At 40.4% G+C, this 11,174-nt stretch overlaps 1 long non-coding RNA gene across 1 annotated transcript; it reads right to left on the reverse strand.

Moving 5' to 3' along the window:
• Positions 1 to 1,862: 1,862 nt before the first annotated feature.
• Positions 1,863 to 10,052, reverse strand: LOC119859202. The gene is made up of 3 exons (XR_005294138.2): positions 9,995 to 10,052; positions 8,665 to 8,795; positions 1,863 to 3,236 (listed from the first exon to the last, which is right to left on the reverse strand). It is a non-coding gene; the product is annotated as an uncharacterized LOC119859202 (long non-coding RNA).
• Between the last annotated feature and the right edge of the window lie 1,122 nt (positions 10,053 to 11,174).

Raw genomic sequence — 11,174 nt, forward strand, 5'->3', positions numbered from 1 at the left:
CATAGTGTTGCAATTGTTGTAATATTGCATTTTATGTAAATATTCTTAATGTAAGAAAGTGTAACTCACAGAATAGGAGTATGGGTCTCGGGATTAATGGGTCTGCTACACCTGCCAGCATGTGATTAATTTTAAGCACATGATCAGATACCTAAATGATTTGCAGAACAGGAGCCTTAGTCCTTTAGCTCAAGTGGCTCACGCTTTTATCACTAACAGACAAGGGTTTCAGACCCCATTGTTGGCCTAACCAAGATGTGTTACTTAAATATTATTTCAGAACTATAAAAGTACCAGAATTGTCAGGTTGCTTATGATCTACAAGCTATGTGGCAACTGTGGCAACAAACATACTGCATGCAATTTAAAACAAAATGCAAATGCAAGGGCTTATCTTTCATGTAACTGCACTTTGGAGGGTAGATGTGCAAATAAAACTGGGACAAATGCTCCTTTTGCTCCTGCCAGATAATTTTGTATGTTGCCAGTCATGCTACAATTGTGAGGCAATATGTGATCTGACATGTGGAATAGCCTGATTTTTTGCCAATTTATTACCAAGACAATAACCGTGAAAGTTCTGGTTAACTACTAAAATAATCACTATATTCATGTCATTTTACAGACATATCAATTGTAGAAAGAAAAATATCTGTTCTATGTAATGTTTCCTAAAAAAATACTGCTATAGGTTGAACTAAACAAGCTTGGGGAGTTGAGAGCTAAGAAACCACCTCCAGTTGTTTGATTCTTCCTGTGTTCAAGGAAACAGGACTTCATATATTCTATATACATAAACAGGTTTCCATCAAAGAAAGAACTATCATCATATTCTCCTTGTAATAAAAACTCCCGGAGTACCCTGGATTTTTGGATTACTGTTAAGGGGCAAGAGTATATTTCTTCCATTTCTTAAATATATTGAACAGAATGTTACAAAGTAAACTAATTCAATTGGCTGTTTAAATTAAATCACCGTTTAAGTTAGACATTGTTTCATAACTAGTTTCATGAAAACTGAGTGGTGAATAAGCTTTGTTCATCAGCTTTTACTGAAGTCTTGTTATTGTATAGTTTGTTTTATTGATTTTAAAGCAATTACTACCATAGCAGTTTTAGTTCTCTGCATTTTTTTCTATAATCACCCAAAGAAAATGCAATCACAGGCAACACCATAGCCAATACAAAAACAGCCAAAATTATCAAAAGTGATGAGCAGAGCTGGTAAAAAAAGATATATTCCTTTTTTTCTTCAGTGGTAAATAGCATTTTTTCAAAACCAAACACTCCCCAAAAGCTTTAATTAAGAAAAAACAACCTGTTTTCTTTTCAAAACACACACACAAAAAACTTGATTTTTTTCGCCCGCTCCCTGTTTTTGACTTTATTTCATTCTGCCAATGAATGCAATCAAATAATGATGTGTAGAGTGTTTTTGTTTTTCTTTTGCCAATCTATAACTTTGCCAAAGCTGAGAAAGTTTAGAAAAGTTTAAGTGTCAAAAGGAAAAATTAAAAGAAAAAAATCCTTAATTTTCATATATCACTTATTTGTGGACTTGGTCAGAAAATGAGGTTCTCCCCCCATGGAAAATTTTTACTTTTTGGCAAAAAAAAATCAAAAGTCAGAAATATCTCCACAAAAATATTTAGCTTAGAAGAGAAAAACAAGATTTGGAAATGTTGCCATGGTGTCTCATGGGAATTATAGTTCATGTGCCCCTTATCCTCATTCTTTTATATGGGCCAGGCTCCATCTCCCAGGTGACCCTAGGGTCTCCGCTCTTGCTGAACTACCCAATTGTGCCATGGAATTCCCTGGACATTTCCAAATTTTTTAAAGAATCCAGTTTTCATCAGAAACTTTTCTTTTCTTTTCAAGAAAAGTCAAAATTTTCCACACAAAGGATACCCTTTTCACAAAAATTGGCATTTTGTCAAAACTCTAATTTTCTGTCTTCAAACAGTTTTGACTGTAAATTTTCCACTTGTCCTATCCATTTGCAAAAAAAAAAAATAGGAATAAAGGGCGAGGAAAAAACCCCTTGATTTTTTTTAAAAAAACATTTTTTAAAAATAAATTATTCCACTAAAACACTGAAAAAGGAAGTAACCTTCTAGAAACTAATTTACAGCTTAATTTTCAGAGCAGGTGTGGTCAGCACTTTCTGATAAACAGCCACTTGTAGGAAGTCTCAAATCTGGCATTCAAAAATTGAGGTATTCAAAATCACTGGTCACTTTTGAAAATCATAGTCAGCATGTTTACTAGTCTGATATTCAGATTCTAACAGTATCCAATGGTAGTTGTGTCTAATACACCAGATTTGTAATAGCATGGAATGTGGGAGGCATGGGAGTTATGTTTCTTCTTAGCCTAATGTTTCTATTTTGTTGATATTCAGAAATGCTAATGCAGCTAACACAACACCAATTATGGTCTCTCCTGCTCTACACTGGCTTTGCTAAACTGTGTCCAGAATCGTGTAAGTTAATTCAATTGTTCACAACTATGTTCAGATGCAGTAAAAATTTGGTACATAGATGAGATCTACGTGACCCACTTATGACCTGAAACACTGGGGACCAAAAGCCATTTCCTCAGCTGGAGTAAATCGATGTAGCTCCAATTACCTCAGTGCAGCTAGCCGATTTATATTAGCTAAACGTATAGCCCTAATTTTAGATTCATTTAATCCAGTGTAAAGTGGAGTTACTTTAGTGAAATGTAATTCAGCTCAGAATTTGATCCCCAATTTTAGATGGTAAAACATGAAATTGTTTCTAGAGCTATAGATAGAACAATAATTAGGAAGTGATTGAAATTCCAGATGTCAATGTGTTATTTCTTTATTTAATTTATAAATTTGACACTTTTGACTAATAAGAAGAGAGATTTGTAACATGTTGCAAAAAAAAAACTGGACGTCTTTCAGTAAATGTTATCTTTAGTGTAAACATTTGAACTCTGTAACTTTTCATTCTTCCTATATTGTCAGTGTAATAAAAATAATGGCCAGGAAGAGATGAATTTCAAAATCCATCCATGTGGCCTGATTCTGCCTTTAGGACCAATAGGCCTTCTCCTGAGTCATTTTATTAATCACCACTGTTCCTTGATTGATGAATAGCTCTGAAGTCCATCTCTTCTCAAATAGTCTACACATAATCATGTCCATCTGATTGGCCACAGCTTCTCCATGCAGGTTGCTGCTGCTCAGATGATTGGTCTGCTACCTGGAGATCAAAATTTTGCAGATGTCAATTTTGCATTATTTTCAACAAAAAATAACATCAGAAGTGGAGCTAGTTGAAATAGCATTCAGTGAATATTTGTTTACTCAGTTTTATGATTTTGTTGTCACTAATTTAAATGCTTTTCTTCTGTGTTAAGCAGCTCTACAACTGACCAAATACCAAATCAGATCCTCAGCAGGTTTAAATTGTATTAGATCATTTGAAGTCACACTGATTCATAGAAGTTCAGAATATGACCCACTATTGTCCTGCTATTCAACCAACTCTGGTTGAACAGAGGATGAGAAGAGCATATGAGACACTTAGGAGATTTCTTGTACCCTCAGGTTTACTAAGCCATCTCAAATAAATAATTCTCTCCAATATGTAACATGGAACGTGAAGAGAGCATGAGTCAGAGCTACGTTGTTTGTGTTTATGGATATGAATTCTATACTGTGGGCAGCACACAATCAGGTCTAAATCCACAGACTCACCATCAAGCTTGAGTAAAAGGCTTTGCTAGGAAACTTTCCAGTGGTACTGTGGAGTATCTATATGAAATTCAGTCCCAGTTCCAAAATAATTTTAATATGGACAATGCCTGTGAGGGGTAGCTCATTTTGCTTCAGTTTTCTAATAGCCCAACATTCCTTTACATTTTCATTGTATAAAACATCAGGAAATGCTCTGTTTGTAATGTAAAGTCTTAACCTGAGAGAAAGTGCTCGTTCAAAGACAATGCTGAAAAGAACCCTCATGCTCTAATAAATTTGTTAGTCTCTAAGGTGCCACAAGTACTCCTTTTCTTTTTGCGAATACAGACTAACACGGCTGCTACTCTGAAACATTGTAAAAGTGTCTTCTTTTGTATTTATGCTCACAGAAAGCTGTTTCAAGCAGATTTCCGACTGTCACCATTTTGCTTACCCTTATATCCCACTCCCAATAAACATAGTTACCTGAGAAATGATGACCCGATGTAATAATTTTCTGATGGTTATCTGTCATCTCAGAGGCTCTGGTTTCTCCTGCAGTGACAAACCTGAGCATTTCCTGATAACCCAGTGGTGCAGTTTTGTACTGACATTTTTTCTTTATGGGTTCGTGAGGTTGGCCAGGAAATGTGTAAGGTGGGTAAGAAGGGATGTTAAACCTTAAAATGTAGGAGAGAGTCTACTAGGCATTATAACGTGGCTTGTGAGGTTGGACGAGCACTGTTCACCACTGCTCTCCAACCAAATACATTCCTTGTTTTAGCCATTGCTTTCTTTGTCCTAGATTCTGCCTTACTTGCATTAAGCAGTGCCTTACAACCCAAGTAGCCCCATTAAAATAGATGGGATTACTAGGTTAGGAAGGTACTATTCAGAATGAGTAAAGGGGGCACAATCTGGCCCTATAATAGCAGGTCATTACTATTGGAAAAGCAGTTGTCATTCTATCCAGGCCCATTTGAAAGAGGTAAAATGGAAGTTATGTACCCAGCACACATCTAATCCAAGGATAGATTGCTAGTAGTTTTTCCCCAGAAAATGGTCCAGCTCAAATAAAGCTGATCTATGAGCCTCACAGCTCAGAGAGTTTTACACTGCAGTCAGCAATTTCTCCTCTGTTTTCTTGATAGAGAAGTCATAGATTTTAAAATGAGAGGTTTAACTGGGCAGTGTCGAAAGGAATACAAAAAAGATGGTTTTGGTATTCAGGATGTCATGGCAGCACTACCTGATGTTCTACGGACCTGGTCCAAAGACATTTCCTAAACAAGGTATAGAAGGGCAGGAAGTTATAGCAGCAGCCCCTACTCTAGTCAAACAACTCTGGGTATCATAATTGCCCAACCTGCCACCACAGATGTATATTCATAAATATGACAAATGTGTCACTCTTATCTATAGGCACATGAATCATGATGACAGTGGACCTGTATTAATAAACCTCCACATTGCATCCTTCTAATCTTGTCATTACTCAGAGTTAAAGTGACTTTAGTTGGGATGTACAGAGAGAACTGAGGGCAGAACGCGGTCCAGTGATTTTAGAGAGAGACCTCTACCTGCTGGCAGATATCCACAAAGCCATATTAAAAAACAGACACTAATAAAAAATGTAACCATTTTCTCATAGCTGAAATAGCTTTCCTTTCAAGTGCATATGGTAATTTAATGGTTGCAGTTTTACTAATAGTGTTAAAACATGACAAATTAGAACAAACTGGAGCCAGCTCAGAAGGTGTCCTTTTAAGTCATAATAAATCTCATGGCTAGGCAAACTGAGTTGGATAAAATAATAATCTACCTGAACCTTTGCTCAGAACTAAAAGGGAACTGTTTCTGATGTTTAAATAGATCAGCCTTTAACATCTAGAGATGTGATGTAATATTCCAATTCAGATCACAATTGAAAATGAATTTGGTGGCAATAATCACTGTCTATATCACAAAACTACTTCACACATGACAACTTCTGTTCAAGAAAGGGTCAGGACTGCAAAAGCATTTCTGGTCAAGAGTGAAGTTCATTAGGTAGTGATCTAGGAGTACTTCTGCATTGTAGCTGGGAGAAAGTGTCCCAGGGTGGGCAGACAGATTTGTACCTTTGGGGCTCAAGCTAGTGCACTAAAAAATAGTGACATGGAGCTTCAGAGCCTGAGCTCCTACACTAGCTGAAGCGTCCACATTGTAATATTTTTTAGCACACTAGCTCAAGCCCCATTAGTGAGAGTCTGTCTCCCTGTGCTGGGTGGATCACTCCCAGCTCAAGTGTAGACATATCTATTGGGCTAAGAACTAGAATATCAACAGCTGGAGATCATTGATCAGAATGAAGGGGCACTGGCAGTCCTGTATGAAAGAAACATGAGCAGCTCCTGCCTTCACTGAAGAGCTGAGTTAGGCTTGTATTATTCTGGTTCATACCTATTCTTGTATATCCGTATCTCCTGGTTTGGCTGGCTTTTGTTAGTATTACCAACCCTTCATTTTCAAGAGCACTAAGTTCACTCAAAACTTAAAATAAAATAAAAAAGTCCTGTCTGAGCTATTTCTTACATCAATATAGCGGGTGAACTTTTGTTTTTATATTGGTTTCTATGAATATACTTCCAAGCTGTCAGATATTTTTGCTTCTCTGTATAACTTATGGTGCATGCTCTTTCTCTATCAAATTCCTCATAAACCTATCCAGTCTCTTTCAGCTACCCCAGGAAGCCATTACATGCCAAGCACATAGAGTATATTTTATCTTTACCAGTCTCCCAGAGAAACAGAAATCATAGAATTCACCAAAGCTTTACAAATTGTATGTACTCTGATACCCAGCTTTTATTAGTGGAAACTAAACACACTTTGGGTCCAGGACAAGTCTCCTTGTGCCATGCTAAACAGGCAGTGATTCCCTTGATAGAGGTGGGGATCATGGAAGGCATAAAGACAACATAGCTGGCTCACTTCCATCTACTTCCCTTCTTTTTCCTGAATATCTTTGCAGACATAGTGAGCATTCCTGGGTGGGGTCAGGAGCATGGCTGGGATGTATCTGGCCCAGTCATTGTGCTCTGTTGATCCCACCTGTCAGGTGGTGGTTAGGGGCCCTCTGTAGCTGACATAACTTAGATCTGCTTTAAGCTGCTCTAAGTTATACCAGGGACCAACTCAGTCTCTAGTTATGGTAAAAATGTGGGAAGCCTTTCCTCATCACTAGCCCCAGTCCTGTAGCTACTGCAAGTGCACGAGAATTACTTCACAGATTCATAGATTCTCAGGCCAGAAGGGACCATTGTAATTGTCTAGTGTGCCGTCTTGTGTAACACAGGCCATAAAAGTTCCCAAAATAATTCCTAGAGCAGATCTTTTAGAACAACATCCAATCCTGATTTAAAAATTGTCTGTGACGGAGAATCCACCGTCAGCCTTGATAAATTATTCCAATGGCTAGTTACTCTCATTGTTAAAAATTTACACCTTATTTCCAGTCTGAATTTGTCCAGCTTCAACTTTCAGCCATTGGATCATATTTTAGCTTTGTCTGCTAGATTGAAGAACCCATTATTAAATATTTGTTCTTCACCTGGGTATTTATAGGCTCTAAGTAAGTCACTTCTTCACCTTCTTTTTGTTAAGCTAAACAGATTGCATTTCTTGAGTCTCTCACTATAAGGGCATGTTTTATAATCCTTTAATCATTCTCCTAGTTCTTCTCTGAATCTTCTCTAATTCATCAACAGCCTTCTTGGACTGTGAGCACTGGAACTGGACATAATATCCCAGCAGTGGTTGCACCAGTGCCAAATACAGAAGGAAAATAACCTCATGTCAATTTTCTACAATTCCTAATTTATGATTCATATTCATGACTATCAACTTCCCCTTTCTCCCTTTTCTTACATATTTTACAGCTGCCTTCACTTTTCCTCTAAACCACTTTGTTTTTTTAACCAACACGGCCTTGTGCCACAATTGTGTTTTTTGGGGCATCTAATAAGGTGTTCTTAAAATGATTCCCAATTATCGTTCACACTTTTCAGATGAAATACTTCTTCCCAGCTGATTTTGCACATAATTATTTTCAGCTTTGTGAAATTGGCCCTTAGGGCACAAAGTATATATATATATATTTCTGGTCTTGACTTTATTTTGCTTGCACATTATAAAAGTGATCGAGTCATGATCACCTATACCTAGGCTGCCATTAACTTTTAGTTCTGTAAGCAGTTCCTCTTTATCTGTTAGGACAAGGTCTAATATTGAATTCCCCCATATGGGCTGCAATATTTTTGAGTTAGGAAATTGTCATCTATAATATTTAGAAATTCCAAAGATGTTTTAGCAGCAAAGAGTCCTGTGGCATCTTATAGACTAACAGATGTATTGGAGCATAAGCTTTTGTGGGTGAATACCCACTTCGTCGGATGCAAAGATGTTTTAGTACTGGCAGAATGAGACTCCAGCATATGTGACTCAAATTGAAGTCTCCCATAATCATACAGTTCTCCCCCCGCCCACACAGATAGGTGCATAAGGAGGTAGTCATCCTGTTTCCTAATGCAATTTGGTTGTCTATAGCAGACACCAACTAGTACTCCATCTTGCACTTTATCTGTTAGGACATTGATCTACAAGCATTCAAGATCATTTTCTTTCAAGTTATCTGTAGCTTGGAAACAGAAACGCCATTTTTGACATACAGTTTCACTCCCCCTCCCCCTTTGCCTACTCAATCCTGCCTAAAGAGATTATGACCATTGATTTTAAGTTTTGTTAACATTCCAGTAGTGTCAATTATCCCACCAGGTTTTTAATACCAGCAAGATTGAATTTCTGCTCATAAATGAGCTATTTTGATTTCTCTTGTTTGTTCCAAGCATTAGTTGTTACCTAGCATTAGTGTATAAGCAATTTCAACTGACTAGATTGAGTCAAGTACATACCCAGCAAGGAAAAGATCTTCTCTTCTCAGTGCTTCTGAGGCTAATGTTCACCAGTGTTCACAGCTTGGACATGAATTATCATAGAATCATAGAACTAGAAGGGACCTCGAGATGTCATCTAGTCCAGTCCCCTGAACTCAAAACAGGACTAAGTATTATTAAACCATCCCTGCCAGGTGTTTGGCCAACCTGCTCTTAAAAATCCCCAATAATGGAGATTCCACAACCTCCCTAGGCAATTTATTCCAGTGCTTAACCACTCAGACAGTTAGGAAGTTTTTCCTAATGTCCAACCTAAACCACCCTTGCTGCAATTTAAGCCCATTGCTTGTCCTATTCTCAGAGGTTAAGAAGAACAATTTTTCTTGAAAACTGTTATCATGTCCCCTCTCAGTCTTCTCTTCTTTGGACTAAACAAATCCGATTTTTTCAATCTTCCCTCATAGGTCATGTTTTCTAGACCTTTTTGTTGCTCTTCTCTGGACTTTCTCCAATTTGTCCACACCTTTCCTGAAATATGGCGCCCAGAACTGGACACAATACACCAGCTGAGGCCTAATCAGTGTGGAGTAGAATGGAAGAATTACTTCTCGTGTCTTGCTTACAAGACTCCTGCTAATACATCCCAGAACGATGTTTGCTTTTTTTGCAACAGCGTTACACTGTAGACTCATATTTACCCTGTGATCCACTATGAACCCCAGATCTCTTTCAGCAGTACTCCTTCTAGGTGGTCATTTCCCATTTCGTATGTGTGCAACTGATTGTTCCTTCCTAAGTGAAGTACTTAGCATTTGTCCTTATTGAATTTCATCCTATTTACTTCAGACCATTTCTCCAGTTTCTCCAGATCATTTTGAATTATAATCCAACCCTCCAAAGCCTTTGCAACCCCTCACAGCTTGGTATCATTCACAAACTTTATAAGTGTACTCTCTATGCCATTATCTAAATCATTGATGAAGATATTGAACAGAACCAGACCCTGTGCCAATCCCTGCGGGACCCCACTCATTATGCCCTTCCAGCATGACTGTGAACCACAGATAACCAGTGATGAGCTGCCAAAATCTTAACAACGGGTTCCCTCCTCACACCATGAGGGGGTCGTTGCCCATCTTGCCCCCCAGGACTCCTGCCCCATCCAACCCCCCCACGTTCCTTGTTGCCCCCCGGACACCTGCCCCATCCACTCCCCTTCCCTGCCCCCTGACTGCCCCCAGAACCAGGCAGGAGGGTCTCGTGGGCCACTATAGTGGGTGCCCACCCCACCCCTAAGAGCCAGAAGCACCTGCCGGGGGGCGAGGTGGGGAGTCCCAGAGATGCTTACCTGGAGCAGCTCCCAGGAAGCATCTGGCAGGTCCCTCTGGCTCCTGGGGTGGGGGAGCGTAGCTGGCGGGGAGCAGGGGGAGCGGCCACTCCTGTACTGATCACATCAAAAGTGGTGCCTTAGGTGCTGACTCCCTGAGTGCTCTGGTGCTGGAGCACCCACGGGGAAAATTTGGTGGGTGCAGAGCACCCACTGGCAGCTCCTCGCCTCGTGCCCAGCCCCAGCTCACCTCCGCTCCGCTCCGCCTCCGCCCCTGAATGCGCCGCCCTGCTCTGCTTCTCCACCTCCCCCCCCCCGGCTTCCCGCAAATCAGCTGTTCGGCGGGAAGCCGGGGAGGGCTGAGAAGCAGGCAGCAGCTTCCCGCTCAGGCCAAGGGTGGTGGAGGTGAGCTGGGGCGGGGAGCAGTTCCCCTGCCCCCCCAGGGTTACCTGCTGCAGTGCGGGCAGCCCTCCTCATGCCCCCCGCCCCAGCTCACTTCCGCCTCCCTGGGCCTGAGCGGGAAGCTACGGCCTCCTTCTCAGCCTACCCCAGCTTCCTGCGCAAACAGCTGATTCGCGGGAAGCCTGGGGGGGCGGAGAAGCAGAGCGGGGCGGCGCGTTCAGGGGAGGAGGCAGAGGCGGAGCGGAGGTGACCCGGGGCCGAGGAGCTGCTGGTGGGTGCTCTCTGGAGGCTGGTCTAAAAAGATGAAAAATCCTGCCACTTCCCGTGGGTAACAGAGGTTCTCTTTTAGGCCTGTGGTTTTAGAACTGAAGGTTGTCATTACTATTCTCCATGTTATATACATGTATACTAGCAGAGGTATGGTGCCATGTTCCAGTATTACATCCTTTTTTAGATTTAGTAGTCACACACTCTAAAATGCTGAGGTCACATCTTAAGATGGTCTTTTTCATCTGAGAAGATATATTAATAAGCATGGGCACGGTAGGAAAGATGGCTCAAATGGACCAAATTGACTTAAGTGGGCTTACACCAGGGATGAATTTTGCTCAATCAGTTTTCAGTTTAGTTTTGAAAATAGCTGGAGAATCAATGAGCCAGGGAGATATAGAACGGCAATTACTGAAGGCTCTTACAATGGTGAGTTTATGAGAAACGGCAGAAAGGATACTGAGGCTAAACAAGGGGAAGGAGTGAGGTGTGGGGCAGAGACAGACAAGATCCATCATGGGAACATCAA

The sequence above is a fragment of the Dermochelys coriacea genome, chromosome 7, assembly GCF_009764565.3.
Source record: "Dermochelys coriacea isolate rDerCor1 chromosome 7, rDerCor1.pri.v4, whole genome shotgun sequence".
Lineage (NCBI taxonomy): Eukaryota > Metazoa > Chordata > Testudines > Dermochelyidae > Dermochelys > Dermochelys coriacea.